Consider the following 16844-nt stretch of genomic DNA (forward strand, 5'->3'; position numbering starts at 1 on the left):
CGGTCCCTCGGGCCCCCAGTCCTGTGCGGCTGCAGCTGGCCTTCCATCTGTCTGATCTCCAGGCAATTTGCAGACGGGGTAATAGGGTAACATGAAGGCCAAATCTGCGTGATTCTTTGCCTTTCTTCTTTTTTTTTTTCTTTCCAACCAGTTACTGATAGTTGGCAAAGAGATGAAAAGGAGAAAATATTAGACCTCCCTTTTCAATCCTCGCAGCAATGAATACACAGAAAAAAAAAAAAAGGTATTTTATGAGAACTACAAATAGATATCAGACAATTACACACATTTAACTTGAACAGTGAGCCTGCCATATTTACGACGCATTTACAAGTAGCTGTCCTTCCTATGCTTGTCCTTCATCTGCCCTGTGTTGCTTTTAAAAAAGTTTAGTGTTCAGAGTTCAGGAAAGAAGTGAATATGAGCTATTCGAGATTTGAGATGTGTGTTATTTTTTTTAATTGAAATAATTTTTCAATTAAAAAATAGCTATCTAAAATATGGAACAGATAAACCCACAAGGTCCTACTGTATAGCTTAGAGAACTATATTCACTATCCTATGATAAATTGTAGCGGAAAAGAATACAAAAAGCAAAAAAGAATGTATACATATGCAAAACTGAATCACTTTGCAGGATAGCAGAAATTAACACAACATTGAAAATCAACTATATTTCAATTTAAAAATTGTAATCTAGCATTTTGTTTGTTAACTAATGTTTTGGGGGAGTAAAACAAAAAAGAATATGTTTACCCTAAGCCTGGAACAATAATGAGGCATATTACAATAATTTATTTCTTTTATAGACCCTCTATCTTCTATGAAAAGCTTAAGTAATATTTTTTTTAAAGAGGAACATGCCTAGTAAATAAACTTAAAATTAAGCAGAGAATATGGTGCTTCCATGTCTACAAAAGATGCTCTCTTAAGTCTTCAAGATAAGCAAGGATTTTCAAAGGAAATATTTGTGAAAATAGCTTCCTTTTGAAAGAACCAGTAAAAACAGCTAACCAGATAAATGAGGACAGCCCACTTTTAAGTATGCTTTCTTCCCACTATATTTTGGGTGCCCTTTTTTGTTTCTTTTTTTTTTTTAATTTGGACCATGTGGCCTCCTGACAATGGCTGAGGTAAAACGCACACTGTGTCACAGATCCGCTCATCTGACAGCAGAGGACGCAGGGAGACAGACGCTGGAGAGAGCTACCCAGAGGGCTTGTGTAATAACCAGAGCTTCTGCCTCCTAACTCAGCGTGCCTTTCTGAATTATGAAAGCATTTCCCCATTTCCAAGGAAAGGTCACTCGTAAGTGTATGTCTGTGTAAACTAACTCTGAGTCACCTACTCAGCCAGCTCTTTCATTGAGAGAAGAATGGGCTGACCTGGGGGCAAAGTAAGATTCCCGCTAGAGCCTGCCTCCATAGTCCCTCAGGCAGAAAAGTCAGTATGATTTAACCATTAGTTTCTGAGATTTCCAGGTGACAGCTATAAGCCTGAGAACATCACTGTGACTTCCCCTGGGGCAATGCCCATGACCCCTCTGCCCCCTCCCATCTCTGCTCTTCAAACTGAGACTCTTTCAGCTACAACCAAGGGAGATATTTGAAGCTCTAGTCTGTGTATGTGAGAGGTGTGACACCTGGAAAATCTCCTAGCATTTCTATCTAGGGGATTCTGGCCAATGAACATTCAAAGCAGTTTCGAGGGAAAGGAGAGGTCTCAGAAGGACTCCTAGAATCCACTGGGCAGGGGGAAGGACCCTCAGGGTAGAACTGGGCACACAAACTCTATCCACTAAGCTGGCTTCTCACCTTGCTGTCAGTTGAGAAACTAGGGGAGGCTGGAGGTTGTGTGACTCTCAGTCTATTCCTTTTCACCCCACATTAGCTAATATTCCAACATGGAGCCAAAATCCTTGGTTGGGTGCACAGGGTGGGTCATCTGTCTTTCCTGCCCACTGCCCAAGAAGGCAGGCCAGTCTGAGTCATCTCTCACCTGACAGTTCTAATAACTCCATCAGGTCCTCAGTCAAAGAGAACACCTGGTGACTGGAGTCTGAAATAGACAGACCATCCCCTTCCTCCCTTCTTGGGTCTTATTTATTTATCAGATCCTTTTTTTCATGGATATCAAGATCTCCAAGACACAGACCTGAAGAGGAAATTAGATACTGGAGAGATTTGGTGGGGATGGAAGGGAAATCCCAGGGAAGGATTATTGCTGTTCAGTTGCTAAAAAGTCCTGTCCGACTCTTTGTGACCTTATGGACTGCAGCACGCCAGGCCTCCCTGTCCTTCACAATCTCCCAGAGTTTGCTCAAACTCATGTCCATTGAGTCAGTGATGCCATTCAACCATCTCATCCTCTGTTGTCCCCTTCTTCTCTTGCCCTCAATCTTTCCCAGCATCAGGGTCTTTTTCAATCAGTTGGCTCTTCGCATCAGGTGGCCAAAGTATTGGTGCTTCAGCTTCAGTATCTGTCCTCCCAATGAATGAAAAGCAAAGTGTCAGTCGCTCAGTCATGTCCAACTCTTTGCAACCCCATGGACTGTAGCCCACCAGGTTCCTCTATCCATGGGATTTTCCAGGCAAGCGTACTGGAGTGGGTTGCCATTCCATTAAATATTCTAATGAATACTCAGGGTTGATTTCCCTTAGGATTGACTTGATCTCCTTGCGGTCCTAGAGACCCTCAAGAGTCTTTTCCAGAACCACAGTTCAAAAGTTAAGGATAGACGGGAGGATATGTTACCGATGAGAGTCCTTAATCAATAGAAACTGATAAGAGGCCAGATAAGGAAATCAGGCAAGGCTTTATTGGGGCCTCTACTGCAGCAGAGGGGAGGGAGAACAAACAACAACTTCCCTTGCTTGCTTGCTCTCTGAGGAGGGAGGGTGGATCTGGTTCCTTATATAGGGCGAGGGTAGAGGTATGTCAAAGGGTTGGGCCAGAAGGGTGGCTTAGGTGCTTTGCCCAGCTCCTCTGGTGATGTTGTGTGCAGGGTACATGAGCAGCACCCAGCTCTTCAGAAGTGGCAGTTGGGTTTTTGGTCTTTTTGTAGCTTGCTGTCCAGAATTTGCCCCTTGTAGTTTTTTTTTTACTCCCTTGTAGTTTCTTTGTACATTTAGCTTGAAGAGACATTTGTCCAGGTGCAAGCATTAGAGCACTGCAGCAAAGGGTCCCAGGTTCCAGCCTGTCTCAGAGAGAGAGGGGAGATATTCTGGAGTCAGTCCTCAGACTGCACTGCAGTTCTGACACCTGTGAAAGGAAAGAGGGAAACCTCAGCCAGCAGAGGACTCTGAGAACATCTCATCCAGACTGACAGTCAGCCCTGGAGCAGCACCTGCCCATCAGTAGACCCCTGCTGCCTGTAGCAATGCACAGATGCTAATGTTGCTCACCACCCTTTCACCTCCCAGCAGATTTTCTTGAAGGGATTGCTGGACATCTCATGGCATCACCCCACACATACACCTGTCACCCTGATGTTGGGTTAGCTCTGGAATAAAGTTCCCTCACCTGACAGAGATACACCCTGCCTCTCAAGGAGGAAATAGCACGAACCTTATATGGGGTAGGCGTATTGGGGTGTGTGTGTGTGTGTGTGTGTGTGTGTGTATGCTGTGCTCAGCCACTTCAGTCATGTCCAACTTGTGACCCCGTGGACCATAGCCCTCCAGGCTTCTCTGTCCTTGGGATTTCCCCACCAAGAATACTAGAGTGGGTTGCCATGCCCTCCTCTAGGGGATCGTCACAACCCAGGGATCAAAACTGCCTCTCTTGCATCTCTAACATTGCAGGCACTCTTTACATGCTGAGGCATTGGGGAAGCCCAGGCATACTAGTAGTACTTTTTAATTTTTTGGCTGAGGAAATGATATTTTTATTTTGAAATAAGTATATCCCATTTCATTTGCACAATGATGTATTTTAGGGCTAAGAGGGGGCTTTAGAAACACTTGAGTCAGTTTATAGGTGAGATTCAGTTTAATTTAAACAGGCTTTCTCCCTTACCTCTTAACCTTCGTATATGCTAAAGCAGGTTTCCTGATTCTTTTTTTTTTTTTTTCCCAGAACTTTTACCAAGAAATCCCACATCTAGGTGATACGCTTTGACGTTCCAAATAGATTGCCCAGAGGAATTCCAGGACTACACTTATTTTGATACAATCCTAGCAGAGAACCCTGAATGGCTTTGACATCCAGTGGACTCTTCTGGGCCTTGCCTCAATTCCAAGAAATAATCCCACCTCTTAGAATTGCCCCATATTGTGCATTTTAAATGAAATCAACTGGGCTTACCCTTTTCCTGTGTTGCAAATATCCATGACACTGTCCCTTCTCTGCCCCTCCTTTCCACTAAAATCCAACATCATATCATTCGCATCCCCACTGCTCTTGAGTACAGCTCTTTTTAGCTTCAGTCCGACGCTATGGACTGCAGCCCTCCAAGTTCCTCTGCCTTGAGATTTTTCCAGCAAGAACACTGCAGTGAGTTGCCATGCCCCACTTTGGGGTATATTCCCGACCCAAGGATCGAACCCATGTCTCTTAAGACTCCTCCATTGGCAAATGGGTTCTTTACAACTAGCACTTCCTGGGAAGCCCAAGTGCTGCATTTTGCAATAGCCCAGATTATGGATGTTTTGAGTTCTTTGGTCTTCAAAATACGGCTGTAGGATTTTTTTTTTTTCCTAAGCTCAGCAACCTGATTCAAATTGCCTAGAAAGCTTTGAATAGCAGCTGGTTTCCAAGGCACATGAATACCAGATAGGTTCCCTACTTCGTCATGAACACTGGAAAGCCCATTTTTGCTTTTGTTGGCACAGGATAACTGGAACAATCAGATCATGTATTTAGTTGGCATTGCATCTGAACAGATTTGCTTTCTTAACCTAGAAAGGAAATAGGAATATCACACTAATTGACTTGAAATCTAGAGCGTGTGTTCATTTCCTATATTAGATAGGTTTCTCAATGTTTACGTAGAGTGCAGGACATCTAGTCATAGAGTATTAAGTTTCAGGACAAGGAAAAAACCATTATAAAATCTCTTACTCAGGACTCATTTGTTTACTTGTCTGCCTTTGTCTAACATAGTGGCTTAATTGTGGACTTGGCTCCCCTTCTCTTCTTGGACTTCCCTGGTGGCTTAGCTGGTAAATTATCTGCCTGCAATGCGGGAGACCTAGGTTCAATCTCTGGGTTGGGAAGATCCCCTGAAGGAGGGCATTGCAACCCACTCCAGTATTCTTGCCTGGAGAATTCCATGTACAAAGCAGCCTGGCAGGCTACAGTCCATGGGGTCACAAAGAGTTGGGACATGCCTGAGTGACTAACATTTTCACTTTCACTGCTACTCTAACTTTTCCCTTAAGGTTTTTAGGTAGTTTACAAAATACTGAGTAATTTCTAGGTACCAGGTGCTGTATGCTACACATGCATATAGTGGTGAACTGAATTCAATTATAGACAGCCTAAGTTTCATGAGATGAAGGGCTTGCTTGTTTATTAACTGTACCTTCTGCATCATGGGGGAGAAGCACTCTTTACAGCCAAAAGACTCAACATTATCTTTCCCAGGAGTGATGGTGGGTTGGAAAGCAATCTAGTCAGATACCTAGATCACATTTATTGAGAGCTAATTATATTGATAGGCTCTGTCCTCATATCTTTATATATCTGTATAGATAAATAAAATGAAAGTGAAAGTCGCTTAGTCATGTCTGACTCTTTTCGACCCCGTGGACAATGGGGTCAATTAAGTCCATGGAATTCTCTAGGCCACAATACTGGAGTGGGTAGCCTTTCCCTTTTCCAGGGGATCTTCCCAACCCAAGGATCAAACACAGGTATCCCACATTGCAGGCAGATTCTTTACCAGTTGAGCCACAAGGGAAGCCCAAGAATACTGGAGTAAGTAGCCTATCGCTTCTCCCAACCCAGGAACCGAATTGGGGTCTTCTGCATTGCAAGTGGATTCTTTACCAACTGAGTTATCAACACATTAATATCTATGTGTATCTATCTGGGTATATACATATATCTAAGTATATCTGTATCTATATATCTTTATTTACACATATGCAATTGATTTCCATTATTTGTAGTCATTATAATCTTTAGGTACCACAAACACTAAATTAGCAAATAACGAGCCTTACTTTTAGGGAAATACGAGTTTAGTTTCCTGCAAGCATCTAGTCACAGCATCTTCATCATCTTCATCATCTGATCTTTATGTATGTTTATATGTTTGTATGTTAGTCGCTCAGTCATGTCCGACTCTTTGAGACCCCATGGACTGTGGCCCACCAGGCTCCTCTGTCCATGAGGTTCTCCAGGCAAGAATAGTGGAGTGGGTTGCGATTTCCTCTCTTTAAAGACACCTTATTTAATATATGTTGGTGATTTGTTAATATTCATCTCATACCCAATAACACCATAACTCAAGACTAAATGAAGCTTATCTACACACCTATCTTCTCCATAAGGTACATCATGACCTGCTTGTACTTAGGAGCTGTAAGGACTTTAGCCCTGCCCTGTAGGTCACTTACCAGTGAAATCACTAACAAAAAGCACAAAAATATTAAAGACATGGCACTAAATACATTGAGAAAGGACATTTCTTTACACTGTGAAAGCTGAAACTAGATGGCAGAGCCTGGCTGCATTAAGCTCACTGGGAACACGGGCACCGATTGGGCAATTCAAATGTGTCACCTTCCTATACCTGTCCAAAAATGGCCCAGAGCATCACAGGTATTGGTTTGGACACTACAAGCAAAAGTTAGCAAGTAGGCAAACTCACAAACAGAGAATCCACAAATATTAAAGATTGATGCAGTAGGTATTAACATATATACACATATACGTATATGTATGAATGCGTATATATGTATCAGAGAGAGAGAGAGACTGCTATTATGAGCAGCCATCTATAGCAGATAATAACCCCATCCTGATTTCATAAATAAAGAAAACTGAGGGACAGAAAAGTTAAGTAGCTAGCTAAAGGTTTAAAATCTTTGAACCCAGGGAACGAAACTCCAGAGTTTGTCTCCTTGATACTCAGGGAGTTTTGTTTTCCTCTATTTTTCAATGCATTTTTACAGAATATAGCATAAAGCAGAAAATGCTCATATTATAAGCATAAAGCTTGATGAATTTCACAAAATGAAGAATCCCATGCACCCAGCTCTGAATCAAGAAAGAGATCAGATACCCTTGAAGCCCCTGGGGATGTCTTCCACTCACCAACCCCCGACCCCACCCTAAGAGCAACCACTGTCATGACTTTTTAGTATTAGCTACGCATATTTTTTTAAATGTGTAAAATGTAATTCATACCACCTAGATCTCAGTTTCTAATAATTCCTCCAATTAAAAGAACAAAGACTCCTTGGAGAAAGTTCTGATTCTAGGACTAGGGCAGAAACACTCAAGAAGAGCCTAGAGCATCTTGTAATGCCAGAAAGTAAAAAAGTACTCCAAAAAAAAAAAACCCACAATGATGGGCATATCAAAATGACACAGGAGTCAACTGAGCATGCTCCCAGTCTCCAAAGCTTGAACAATTTGAACAAGAAAATAAATGAAATCCAATGGATTATAACCCAAAGTATAAAATATTAATAAATACCTATGAGTTCAGACTGATATAAATAAATGATTGAATAAAGAAATAAATGGGCTAGAATAAACAAATCTCTTAGGAAGGAAAATTCTAAACAGTTTATGGAAATAATCAGCCTTCAGGAAGGTGGAAAATAGCTCTCCTCTCCTTAAGTATAAGTTACGCATCATTGCCTCCTCCCCAAGTCCTCTAAGGTTGCCCCAGTATGAAAGCAGTTTGGTCCTTGCTAGTCTGCTCTTCAGTGACTTCCCCATGCACCAGAAGTATCCTCATAGGCTGGAAACACATCAAACTAAGAGTCAAGAGACCCTGAATAATTGTCTTAATGCCAACGCCTCTTGTTGGGCAGGAATAAACTTTAAATCCTCAGAATCCTCTGTGCAAAACTGCAAAGAGAATTCCCTTTTGTCCTCATAAATTAGCCAAATTGCGGTTACATGTACAGACTCTCTAGATGAAGTGCAAATCCCAATACTGCCACTTATCAGCTGTAGGAACCTAAACGAGCAACTTGACCTCCTTTAGCCTTAATATCCTCATCTCCAAAACAAGGATAATAGCAGTGCTTACATCCTTGAGGTTTCATGTGGATTAAATGACAAAATGTATTAAAATTGTGTAGCACTTGACATTGAAAGCAGCCTATACAGGTTAGAGATTAATCATAATAACAACAATGATATGCCTGCTCTTGGAAATAGAGTGTATTCTTGGTTCAGAATAAGTCTTGGTTGAGAGACATAAAGATCCCTTTTCTGGAGTTCTTCTCCATAAACTTTCATGGCTCCTCAATCCTCTGTCTATTGGGCATGCTCTTTCTTTAATATATTGGTACATTTGAGTAAGAGTTGAAGATTCCCTGGAGAAAGGAATAGCTGCCCACTTCAGTATTCTTGCACAGAAAATTCCATGGACAGAGGAGCTTGGTGGGCTAAAGTCCATGAGGTTGCAAAGAGTCAGACACGACTGAGCAACAACACTTTTCTCTTGAATTCAACTAGGTTAGGCATCATTTTGCCCGTAATCAGTATTTTTGCAAACCTCTACTCTGCTCCCTTCCTTCCTGGTGGACTTCCCTGGTGGCTCAGATGGTAAAGCATCTACCTACAATGCAGGAGACCCGGGTTCAATCCCTGGGTCAGGAAGATCTCCTGGAGAAGGAAATGGCAACCCACTCCAGTATCCTTGCCTGGAAAATCCCATGGACAGAGAAGACTGGTAGGCTGCAGTCCATGGGGTCATAAAGAGTTGGACACGATTGAGCGACTTCACTTTCACTTTCACTCTACTCCCTTCTAAGTCAGTGTTACAGTGTTCTCAAAGGACCTCCACATTTTTCCTAAAGCCATGTTCTTAAGGAATTCCTAGTTGGCAGTTTTGGCCATCTGCTCTGACTGGAGAATCTCTGTGGGGTTTTTTTGAGTTATATGAATAAACCTATGATTAGGTTTCAGTTATGTATATACCAAATATCTACGTAGAGATCTTTAACACTTGATCCCTACAAAGAGATAAATCAACTGAAAAAAAATGATATATGAGTCTATTACCAGTGCAAATTGAATAAAAATGTTAAGCACACTCTTTTTTTTTTTAAACAGATAAAGCCAGGTGAAAATGTAATGTCTCATTATGGACCTTTCTTCACTATGTAATTTCTATATATTCATCATATATCCTAGAAAAAATTAACTGTGTTTAAAATGACACAAAATTCATATGTAATTTTACATTAAAATATTTATTTAAAGAACCAAAGTAAGCTATTGACCCTCCCCAGCTGAGACACAAAGAGCAGGGGCAGGCAATCAATAATGATCCTTAACCTCTGTCTTCTCTCTCATATGAACACTTGCACACCAAATTTTTATCAACTGTGTGATTCTACAAATTTTAAAAACTAATCTGTTTTCTCATTGCTAGCCATTATTAAATGTTTACAATGCACACACACATACAAAAAACTATGTAACAAATACTAGTTTAAAAACAAAAAATGGAATGTTGGTAATAAATTGAGCCCCACCCTACAAGCCCCGCCTCGCTCAACTGAGACTGAAATATGAAAAGAAGTTAATATAAATCATCCTTTTATAAACATCAGTAACTTGCCAAAGTCATAATGAAGTAGAAGAACATTTAATGATAAGGGAAATAAAGGATGGTGAAGAAAAATTCATTCCCAGAACTTATTAGACAAACCATGAGCAAAGTGACTCCAGAGGGTTATGAGAGAAATAGGGCTTCAGATAAGAGTAAGGAAAGTCAGCATGATGGATAATATATGTTATTACTTTGCAATTTGTGTATTTATTTCTCACCCTAAGACTATGTGGAAAGAGACCCAGGTCAAGAAAACATTGGGCTTTCAATCCAAAAACCTGGATATAAATATCTGCTATTACTTTGTCATCAAATGTGAGACTGGGAATGAGTCAGGAAAATGTTGCAGCAAATCAGTTAGCATTAGCTGCCAACAGGAGCTTAAGGAAGGCAGACGTTTAATGATCTCATGTAGAAGGAAACCTGAGGTCAGTGGGTTCAAATCTGACAAGGTAACAAAGTGATGTCATCAGAGAGGTAAGTTTTTTCCTATCTGTTTTATCTTTTTTCTGTCTTTTAGCATCCCAGATATGATGCATTTTTGTTCTTAGACTTTTTGTCTCATGGTCCCTGAGATGGGTGCCGCTGGTCCAGCCATTGCTTTCTCACATAGCCATCTTTAGGGAAGAAAAATAGAGAAGATGTGGAACCAGAAAGCTCTCCTCTTGCATTTGACACTTTCATGGAAGAAAAAAATCTTTTCCAGAAGTCACAAAGTGGGATTCCACTTACATTGCACTGGCCAGAACACATGGATCGGTCACATTGTTACTTTAATAACTAGGCTAATCATTTTTCCATCCTCCAAAATTTTGAAAGAAGAAGAGAAAATGATTCAGTTGCTTGATATTCAATAACAGTGACCATCAGACTTATCTTGTCATGAATGTAGCCTTGTGTTAATTTGCATCTATACACACAGTTACATGTGTTTTGATCATAAAGTAACTGAAATCCTTGTATCCTTTTTGCTGTTCAGTGAAGCAAAGTCGAGCTGATTAAAGATTTCTACCTTTTCAAGAAGACAAAAAACTTGAGACCATCTAAAATGACTATGAATATGCCATAAAAAAATTACTCAAATATTTGTAAGGCTTGTACATGTGCTTCAGAGAAGGCAATGGCACCCCACTCCAGTACTCTTGCCTGGAAAATCCCATGGATGGAGGGGCCTGGTGGGCTGCAGTCCATGGGGTCGCTAGGAGTTGGACACTACTGAGCGACTTCACTTTATTTTTTCACTTTCATGCATTGGAGAAGGAAATGGCAACCCACTCCAGTGTTCTTGCCTGGAGAATCCCAGGGACGGGGAGCCTGATGGGCTGCTGTCAATGGGGTCGCACAGAGTCGGACACAACTGAAGTGACTTAGCAGCAGCAGCAGCAGCAGTACATGTGCTTAAAAATAAAAAAACGATACATGTAATAATCACAGTTTTAGTCATGAGTCTTCACAGACTTTGCAACAATAACTGGAATTTTACTATACCTGTAACTTTCTAGTTTCCTTTTTTAAGACTTTACATTTTTATTGTTATTTTTAAAATAATTTATTAGAGGAAATATATAACCATTTACAAAACCAATATGGGTGTAACCTGAACTTTTTCTCATTCCAACACTGATTGTTCATTGCTATGAAGGAAATTAATACAAATTATCAAAAAAAAAAGGTAAATGCTTAATTTCTACTGGGAATAAGGAAAATAATTCTACTGGGATTAAGGAAAATAATTCCTCTTATAAAAGGGAAAAGTTATATGACCACAGAGACTGGCCTAAGTAATGATCATAGGCCATCTGTAAAGATATATGAGACCCAAAAAGAGATAACAAGAAGGGCAAAGATAAATCTTCAGTTGTGTCAAACAGCCAAGAAATATGTGAGAAGAAAATTCAACAACTAAGCAAAGTAATTCAGTGACTTTAATGCCATACTGCTAGGAGAACAAAGGCTATGCTTATAAGATATGTAACAAATTGTAAGAATTCAAGAATAAAAAGTAAGCATCAGATCAGATCAGATCAGTCACTCAGTCGTGTCTGACTCTTTAAGACCCCATGAATCGCAGCACGCCAGGCCTCCCTGTCCATCACCAACTCCCAGAGTTCACTCAGACTCAAGTCCATCGAGTCAGTGATGCCATCCAGCCATCTCATCCTCTGTTATCCCCTTCTCCTCCTGCCCCCAATCCCTCCCAGCATCAGAGTCTTTTCCAACGAGTCAACTCTTCACATGAGGTGGCCAAAGTACTGGAGTTTCAGCTTTAGCATCATTCCTTCCAAAGAAATTCCAGGGCTGATCTCCTTCAGAATGGACTGGTTGGATCTCCTTGCAATCCAAGGGACTCTCAAGAGTCTTCTCCAACACCACAGTTCAAAAGCATCAGTTCTTCGGCGCTCAGCCTTCTTCACAGTCCAACTCTCACATCCATACATGACCACTGGAAAAACCATAGCCTTGACTAGACGGACCTTTATTGGCAAAGTAATGTCTCTGCTTTTGAATATGCAATCTAGGTTGGTCATAACTTTCCTTCCAAGGAGTAAGCGTCTTTTAATTTCATGGCTGCAATCACCATCTGCAGTGATTTTGGAGCCCAAAAAATAAAGTCTGACACTGTTTCCACTGTTTCCCCATCTATTTCCCATGAAGTGATGGGACCCGATGCCATGATCTTCATTTTCTGAATGTTGAGCTTTAAGCCCACTTTTTCACTCTCTCTTTCACTTTCATCAAGAGGCTTTTGAGTTCCTCTTCACTTTCTGCCATAAGGGTGGTGTCATCTGCATATCTGAGCTTATTGATATTTCTCCTGGTAATCTTGATTCCAGCTTGTGTTTCTTCCAGTCCAGCATTTCTCATGATGTACTCTGCTGCTGCTGCTAAGTCGCTTCAGTCGTATCTGACTCTGTGTGACCCCATAGACGGCATCTCACCAGGCTCCCCCGTCCCTGGGATTCTCCAGGCAAGAACACTGGAGTGGGTTGCCATTTCCTTCTCCAACACATGAAAGTGAAAAGCGAAAGTGAAGTCGCTCAGTCGTGTCCTACTCTTATCGACCCCATGGACTGCAGCCTACCAGGCTCCTCCGTCCATGGGATTTTCCAGGCAAGAGTACTGGAGTGGCATATAAGTTAAATAAACAGGGTGACAATATACAGCCTTGATGGACTCCTTTTCCTATTTGGAACCAGTCTGTTGTTCCTTGTCCAGTTCTACCTGTTGCTTCCTGACCTGCATACAAATTTCTCAAGAGGCAGATTAGGTGGTCTGGTATTCCCATCTCTTTCAGAATTTTCCACAGTTTATTGTGATCCACACAGTCAAAGGCTTTGGCATAGTCAATCAAGCAGAAATAGATGTTTTTCTGGAACTCTCTTGCTTTTTCCATGATCCAGCAGATGTTGGCAATTTGATTTCTGGTTCCTCTGCCTTTTCTAAAACCAGCTTGAACATCAGGAAGTTCACGGTTCACATATTGCTGAAGCCTGGCTTGGAGAATTTTGAGCATTACTTTACTAGCGTATGAGATGAGTGCAATTGTGCGATAGTTTGACCATTCTTTGGCATTGCCTTTCTTTGGGATTGGAATGAAAACTAACCTTTTCCAGTCCTGTGGCCACTGCTGAGTTTTCCAAATTTGCTGGCATATTGAGTGCAGCACTTTCACAGCATCATCTTTCAGGATTTGAAATAGTTCAACTGGAATTTCATCGCCTCCACTAGCTTTGTTCGTAGTGATGCTTTCTAAGGCCCACTTGACTTCACATTCCAGGATGTTTGGCCCTAGGAGAGTGATCACACCATCATGATTATCTTGGTCATGAAGATCTTTTTTGTACAGTTCTTCTGTGTATTCTTGCCATGTCTTCTTAATATCTTCTGCTTCTGTTAGGTCCATACCATTTCTGTCCTTTATCGAGCCCATCTTTGCATTAAATGTTCCTTTGGTATCTCTGATTTTCTTGAAGAGATCTCTAGTCTTTCCCATTCTTTTGTTTTCCTCTATTTCTTTGCATTGTAAGTAAGCATAAATTAGATTAAACAGCAGTGGTTAAGGATTAATGATCAATCGCACAAACATACTAATTTATTTACACCTTTCACTATACATTCATCCTTTAAGATCATGTCCTAGAATGTTGTTGTAAAGAGTTGCTCATTCTTTGGTTGGTTTTTTAAGGAAAGATTCAAATTAAGTTTTTTTGTTTGTTTAAAGATCTTACTAACATTCCGCATCTACTATTAATAGAACAAGAACTCCATGAAAAAGAGGAACAGTTTCCAGCTCATTCTCTTTCATTCCTCCAGCATGAAGCACATAGTAGCAGTCAGTAAATATTGGTAAAATGAGCAAATGTCCCATGGTGAATACAAAAGCAAATGGATGGAAATCAACTCTCGGTGCTGAGCTTAGAGCTATAGAAATATGTATAGGAACACTACAAATATCTCAGAAGTCTAGGAAAAATACAAAAAGATGTTCAGTAATCAGTATCATTTTCTGCAGAGAACAGTCACAACCCTTTTATGTAACATTTAATAACCATTTACCGAGCAACTACTTGCCTGAGACTAGGAATTATTTGGGTGAAAAATTCATACATTCTCTCCCCTTAAACTTGGACATAATTCAATCCACTCTCAAGAGAAGACAACTTGGCCTCCCACCCACCTCCATGTACACAGAACCTCAGGAGAAATATATCCTGCTATTTTCTCATTGCTCTTACAAAACAGAAAGTAAAAACACCATTGTTGAAGCTTATATGATCTAGCCCTAGCAAAGTCTTCCATCTAGCTCTCTGACACTTGTCAAGACAGTAAAGAGTCTACCTGCAATTCAGGAGACCCAGGTTCGATCTCTGGGTAGGGAAGATCCCCTGTAGAAAGGAATGCCAACCTACTCCAGTATTCTCGCCTGGAGAATTCCATGGACAGAGGAGCCTGGCAGGCTACAGTCCATGGGATTGCATAGAGTCAGACACAACTGACTAACACGTTCATTTCAATGTTTGGATATCTACCCATCAGTTTTTCTTCTCTACCTCTACCTCTGGTCTGAAAAACGCTGTGCATAACATACATTAAGATACATTACACTCTGGTACTTAATAGCCTTGATCTCCTCAACCTTGAAGACTTTTTCCCCTAAAACCAACTTAGCCATCCCATTCCATGGCAAATGTAGGGTTTTATCCTTTCTCTGAAATCTTTAATTGAACCTTGTTTTCTATTACCAGATCCTGTTCTTCATGTCACTCCATGCTTAAACGTCTTCATTATTTTCCCCTAGATTGTAAAATCTAAACTCTCATCTTGGCTCATGTAGCCCTCTGCACTCCATCCAGTGCCTAACTTGACTCACTTCCTTTCTTACTACACACAACCAGGATTTCTTTACAGACATGCTGAAAGACACGTTTTCCCACTGTGGCTTCAGGCTTCTTAAGTGGTTTGTATTTTGCTCTGCTCTCCCTCCTATACATTGCTCAGTTCCTCAAAATTGATCTTAGAGTAATTTAAGAGAGTCTGTTGAAAGACTCTCCATGCCTAACTCACCCTGTCTGGCTTGCTAATTTCTTCCTACTGGTTCCCAGACATCCTTTGTATAAGTCCAGCAGACACTACCTAAGCCAGGGACCTCACATTTGTAACTGCAACACCTAAGACCATATTAGGAAGATGAGAGCCAGTTCAAACCTTGAGGCTGCTTTCCACAAAATATTGAGAACTAACACTAGGAAAGGGCTTCCCTGATGGCTCAGCAGGAAAGAATTCACCTGCAATGCAGGAGCCGCGGCAGACGCGAGTTCAATCCTTGGGTCAGGAGCATCCCCTGGAGGTAGGTGTGACAATCCACTCCAGTATTTTTGCCTGGAGAATCCCACGGACAGAGGAGCCTGGCAGGCTATAATCCATAGGGTCGCAAAGAGTCAGTGGCTTAGCACTCACACAACACTAGGCAAACTGAAAAATATCAGTACTTCCAAGTTTAAATTTTTCTTATTATAGCTTTATATTCGTCTGTTAATACTTTGGGGTATTATAACTCATCCATAGATAGTGACTGCATTTTATTCTTTTATTGAAGATATACACTATTATTAGTACACGGTGGTGATGATGATATTTAAAAGTTGAGTGGAGGATGATCAAATGAGGCTAGGGTTTCAAACTGAAAGAGAGAAGGGAAAATGGAAAAAGGTAAGTATTTCTATAAACTTTAAAGAATCAACAAAGATAACTTCTGTTTCTGAAGGTGTGTTCTATAAAACGTGAAGAGACTCACCACTTGGCTAAAATTTTAGTTATCAGCTGAATTATTTAAAACAAGAAATTTGGGGATTCCCTGGAGGTCCAGTGATTAGGGGTCTGTAAACGTATTGCCAAGGGCCAGGGTTTGATCTTTGGTTGTGGAACTAAGATCATGGGTACCTTGCAGTGTGGTCAAATCAAAAATAATAAAACAAGAACTTTGAGCTCAGTTCCATTTTCATACAGAAAGCAAATGAGTAAAACAGATCTTCAGAATTATCACATAATAATAGTAATGAGTATATTAACCTCATCCAATCCACACATTACTGTAATGTAATTAAATAGGTATTACACATAAATATGGGTGATTACTGTCATATAAGCATTTGTAGTTTAAAATAAAATTAGATCTAGTACATACAACACTGGTACATACATGGAAGAACTGTACAAAAAGGATCTTAATGAACCGGATAACTACGATGGTGTGGTCTGTCACCCAGAGCCAGACATTCTGGAGTGTGAAGTCAAGTTGGCCTTAGGAAGCAGTGTGGTTAGCAGATGCAGTGGAATTTCAGTAAAGCTATTCGAAACCCTATAGGATGATGCTGTTAAAGTGCTGCACTCAATATGCCAGCAAATCTGGAAGACCCGTCTGTGGCCACATGACTGGGAAAGGTCAATTCTCATCCCAATTCCCAAGAAGAGTAGTACCAAAGAATGTTCAAAATATTGGAAAATTACACTCATCTCTCATGCTAGTAAGGTCATACTTAAAATCTTACATGCTAGGCTTCCACATTATAAGAACCAAGAGTTTCCAGACATCCAAGCT

This window comes from Bubalus kerabau, chromosome 18, assembly GCF_029407905.1.
Source record: "Bubalus kerabau isolate K-KA32 ecotype Philippines breed swamp buffalo chromosome 18, PCC_UOA_SB_1v2, whole genome shotgun sequence".
NCBI lineage: Eukaryota > Metazoa > Chordata > Mammalia > Artiodactyla > Bovidae > Bubalus > Bubalus kerabau.